Below are 5,456 nucleotides of genomic sequence, written 5' to 3'. Positions count from 1 at the left end.
GCCTCCTACAGATAATTCCCCACCTTGACTGATCCCCCAGGATGATACCCCTTGGAGGGCTGGTAGTCAATGACGGGTAAGCTCCTGTTGGGCTGAATCAACCTAAGCCAGGACATGGACGTGTATGCCCATGCTCCAATGACGGGTAAAGTTCATGCCTGAATAGGACAATCTAAAACAGGCACAGTCCATGATCCTGGGGTCACCCCGAGGTGGAGCTGCCTACAGGCTCTTGCTGGACAGTCATTTTTAAAGAAAAAGGGTGGAAATGTAGCAGGAGGCCTCCAAAGATGGTGCGGACCCAGAGCCCTGGGATTCAGCGAGACTTCACTTCACTTCTTGGTCCGAAGGAGTCCGCCAAAAGGAGCCTGAGACTCCATACCCTGCTCACGAGCCCAGTGACTTCTGACAGACTGTGTGGCGCAGACCAATCAGAAAATGATAAGCTGACTAAAGGGACTTGGGGGCAGAGAAAAGGGAAATATAAGGCCTGCCCCCTCCTGCATTAAATGAGCCTGCAGCACCTTGCCTAGTGCTTGCTTCTACCCGACTCCTGGTGTCGGTGCGTTGACTCCACGCCTCTTGCCCCCGCCAATTGGCAGGGGACCCGATCCAGGTCAGGGTCTTCACAACTGGCCTGAGGAGAATCCGCAACACTCCAGCCCCTTGTTTTTGTTTTAAATGTCAGGTCTCACCCTGTAGCCCAGGTTCTGGGTCTTACTCTGTCACTCAGCAGGCCAGGGGTGGGTGGGAGGCTCACTCTAGTTCAGGCTTTAGGTCTCACTATGCTGCCCAGATTGGCTTCAAACTCAGAGCAGTCCTCATGTGTCAGCCTCCTGAGCGCTGAGATTATGTATGTGAGTCACTACTTCTGACTCGAGTATATCTTTTAAAGCACTGAGCCTTTTAGTGATGAGTACTATAAACAATTAGATATGATCATAAAAAGCATTCTAATTTCCATTGCCTTGAAAGACCAATTAATTTTTTTTTTCTAGATAACTAGTCTTTTTACCCATAAGGTAAAGAAAGGTCCAAATCCACATTCTCAAGGTATGACTATGACAAATGTGTGACAGCTGGGGCTGTGCTCTTCTGAATAGAGGAAGACACTGTGCTCCCTGATGTTCATGCAAAGAAAACACTAACAGTGAGTACAGACAATCTAGACAGAGTTATTTATGACCAGCATGACAATCAGCCCTACCGGGTACATAACAGCATAACAGAATTCTGAATGGGCCAAGTGGCAGAGACCTTAGGGAGCACTGAGAGATGAAACAGTTTAACCCAGACCTTTTGATTTCTAGGTTATGAAATGAGAGTTTAACTGTTTTAGGAGCTAAGTACTAGTGCTCAGTACCAGTTTGTATTTGAACCACTCTAGGGACCTTTAATTTCACTACAAGAGAAGCAGAAGGATCTTGACTTAGAAAGTCTCCCTCGGCCCCCATCTTGTGCCTGTGTGCATTTGGGGATGTGAAAGAATAATTAGCTGCCTCTTCTTTGTGTTACCAGAAAAATAACTCTTTTGTTCACAGTAACTTTACCAACTTTGCTTTTACCAAGAAGTGCTAAATAGTATACTTTAAAATAAAATTAATTAAAAGTGGTTCGTTGAGGATGCTCGTATTGCGATTGGTACAATTAGTGATGTCTTTGATTTCTAACAATGCAGTCCTAGAGAACTGAAAGGTAGAGAGAAGTTGAAAGAATAGCAGAAGTTTGATTTCCATCACACTCATCTGTTCAGTTTGAGGACAGGGCCACATTGAATGTACTATACAGGTGCAAACTCTGGTTAGGTTGGCACGAACAGAAGAAAGGCATTGAAACCTTTATAGCTTGCAGAAAGAAGGAATAGTATTTCTCTGTTATGAACTGACATAAACCTGAAATATTATCACTCTATAATAAATCCGTTCTAAGGGTAAAATAAAAAAGTGTTCTAAGATTCAGAGTAAATGAAACATAAAAGTACCTAATTATGTCATTAAGACTAGGGAAACAGGACACATTTTAACCTTGATCCCTATGTAAATGTTTATATGATGCATCTTTTCCACTGTGGCTGCCTTCTCATTGGTCAACTCTCTTGGTTCATTTAAATTTCATCTAAGGAAAGCCTTTCATATATATTTATATCATAGTTTACTATGGTTTATTTAATGATATATTAAATGTAGTAAGCAGCATGAATTCCTATGAGAGTTATAACATAGAAATAAAAATATTTCAAAATTATGTTTATGTTGTGATTTATAGAATTGCAAATTGTCAAATACCTAAGGGATACTGGTAAAGCAGCACACAGTTGCTGGAGCCCACATCTTATTCCCAAACTTTAATATAAAACTGCTAATTTCCCAGAAATAACCAATAGAGAAGGCATATGCAAGTCAGTCAGAGCACACAGTTTGAGTAGATTGTGACCAGCCAGTGAAAGGCCAGACTGGGGGAGGATCAATAGAGTATAGGAATACAGGAGCAACTTCTTAAGTTAATTCAGATCCTGGCCCAATTCTTACCAACATTTATATTCACTCTTATGAAAATGAAGAAGATATTTTACTCAAGAACAAATCCTTCATTCCTTCAGTGTGAGGTCATGGATGTGGTATTCAGAGATCAATGTAATTGCATACCTCTTTTATGTTATAGATTTAGAAAATAGCATTGTTTAGTAGCTACAGCAGCTGGTATCGACAGTCACTTAATAAGTCACTGAACCTTCCCATGATTCAATATTCAAAAATTAGTCATTACTTCAACAAATGGTGATTGTCTACTAAGTCACTAGTTCCTGGGATGGAGGAAGGGAGGTGAGGAGCGGAGCAGGAAGATACGCTGGTGTGAGATTTAAAAAGGCCCTTGTGAGCATCTAAGCAGTTACGATTTCTTCATCTGTTGGGTGTCATTAAAGACTTCTAAATAGAGAAGAGGTATGATTAGGTCTGGCTCTTAGAAACAACACTCAGGCAATAAGGTGGAGTGCAGATAAGAGAGACCTAGGCTCACTCAGGAGATAGTCATGATTAATTGGAGCACAGATGTAGCCTGAGCAAAGGCCACGTGGGTAGCCACGCAGAGAAAAGAACAGTCTGGAGAAAGTGTTATAAAGTTCATCAGTGGCATTTGAAATTGATTAGATGAAGACTGAGAAAGCAGCTGCTTTAACACTGACTGACAAATGACAGTGATTTTTTACTTGCCCCAATCAGATATTTACAGACTCACTTTTGTAGCAATAAAAGTAATTGCTAAAGAAGCTTGCTGGCTTTGTGTATCCAGTTACCTGTATAAATCAGGACAGCACATTTTCAAACTGTGACTAGAATAACAGCAAGGCTAAAAGCTGGTTTCTGTTGTTTCACTTCTATTAATAACTGGGCTGAGAAACGTGCTCTAGAAAAGTGGTTACTGCCCTATGGAAATGAGAAATAGGCCATGTAGGAAATTCCATCCACAGCTTTGAGGTCTAACATGTCATGACTTGATGGACGAGGGCACCTGAATATCTAGTTCCTAACTCCAGAGAGCAAATGTGAGACCACAGAATTGATGAATCCTTGACTTCAACTAATTCCTTGAATATCCAGCCATGCATTTAAGCCATCTATCATTGTGGTTTCTTAGCACTTAGAAATATGAGCTCTGAATAAAAATGTCAAGAACCACCTGTCTGCATGGCAGTATTCCAAGAATCCACAGCCAAATTTATGTTTACCACTAGCAGGAAGTGAAGGCAGCCACCTTCTCCTCACCATTCTCAGATTCATTTTTCAAAGGAAGAGCATTACAAGGAAACGGACTTTATGTCAAGGCTCATATAATAGAGTGTACTTTGTGTTCTTGGCAGTTTAGCGTTAAGTGTCAGGATCTGAGGGGCATCAAGTAAGCAGACTTACAGCATATAATTTCTCTTTTAAAAATTGTTACTGTGTGTGTGTGTGTGTGTGTGTGTGTGTGTGTGTGTGTGTAGTGTGCAGTGTGTCTGTGCCTGCACTTGTAGAGGCCAGATACTGACTTCACTCCAGGAGCCTTTGTCATTACGCTCCACCTTAATATTCATTTGTCATTTATTTTCCTTAGACGGGTGTTCACTATATAGTCCCGTCTAGCCTGGAACTCACTATGTAGACCAAGCTGGCCTCAGACTCAGAGATTCTCCTGCCTTTGTCTCTTTAGTGCTGGAATGAAAGGCAAAATGCCACCATGCCCAGCTCAACCTTACTTTTTGAGACAAGATCTCTCCTTGAAGCTGAAGCTCAGCATTTCTGCTTACTGGCCAGCAAGTCCCTGGGATCTGCTTCTCTCCAGTCCCCAACACTGGAATTATAGGTGCATGGCACTATGCCTAGTTTTTCATGTGGCTACTGAGGACCCCAACTCAGGTTCTCATGCTTGCACAGGAGATACTTTATCCATTGAACCATAGCTGCAGTATACAATGTGTAAGTTTAAAATTTATCTCATGCATTTGACCTTGGAGTCTAGTGTAGTATAACTTTGCTAGTAATGGGGAAGTCAATAATGAGACAGAGTGTGATTATTGTTTCAGTCTAGTTAAGTCCTTTAAGAATAACATTTCTATTTTCTTTATCTGGTACTTCATGATTCATCATCATGCTGTACTAGAAAAATGCAAAGGTAGAAGATTAGCCAAAAGAGCTTCCTTGATATACCTTATTAGAAGACGCCATGGAACAATCCTAGAAACTGTGGCTCTGTTCTGTCCACTGGATCAGAATGAGAGTGGACCAAGCTCTGTTGGGAATCTGTGTTTTTAATGAAGTGTTGGGTATGTCTTATAATCACACAAATCTTTAAACAAAGAGCTAAGCCAGTTCTCAGAAACATTTGGAGACAGTTTTTGCTTTTTAAAAAATCACTCTCTCTACATCTCTCGTTGCTCTTTTAGAACCACAGAATAACCCACATAAGTGGCCATCAAAACATCACCGTCAGCATTTGGCTGCTTTCCTCCTCCTGCTTGCACAGCTCTGATAGCCCAAATTACTACCTGGCAGATTACAGCTGTACAGGTCTCTGCCATTTCTTGGTGTACTGGACATTTGGAGGGGGTTTATACTGACAACTGCCTAGGTCTAGAATTCATGTTGCCAAGCTCTGTACTTATGGTCAATAAAATATGGTATGATAATTCTAATGGTACACACTTGAAACACTAACATGAAGGTACAGCTGTCATTTTCTCTTAATAAATGTACGTAGAACATAAAATATAAGAATCATCAATAACATAATCTTTTCCATACTATCTTTTGAAATTTTATTATTATTATTATGAGTGTGTATGTGGTGGTGGTGGTGGGGTGGGGTGTGTGTGTGTGTGTGTGTGTGTGTGTGTGTGTGTGGGGTGTGTGGGGTGTGTGTGAGAGGGGGAGTGTATCTTTGTGGACCATATAGGGGGGACAGGAGAGATCTCGGGGCAC

The sequence above is a fragment of the Nannospalax galili genome, unplaced genomic scaffold (genome assembly GCF_000622305.1).
Source record: "Nannospalax galili isolate Female #2095 unplaced genomic scaffold, S.galili_v1.0 scaffold892, whole genome shotgun sequence".
In the NCBI taxonomy this organism is placed as follows: Eukaryota; Metazoa; Chordata; class Mammalia; order Rodentia; family Spalacidae; genus Nannospalax; species Nannospalax galili.
Note: the sequence above shows the minus strand (reverse complement) of the source record.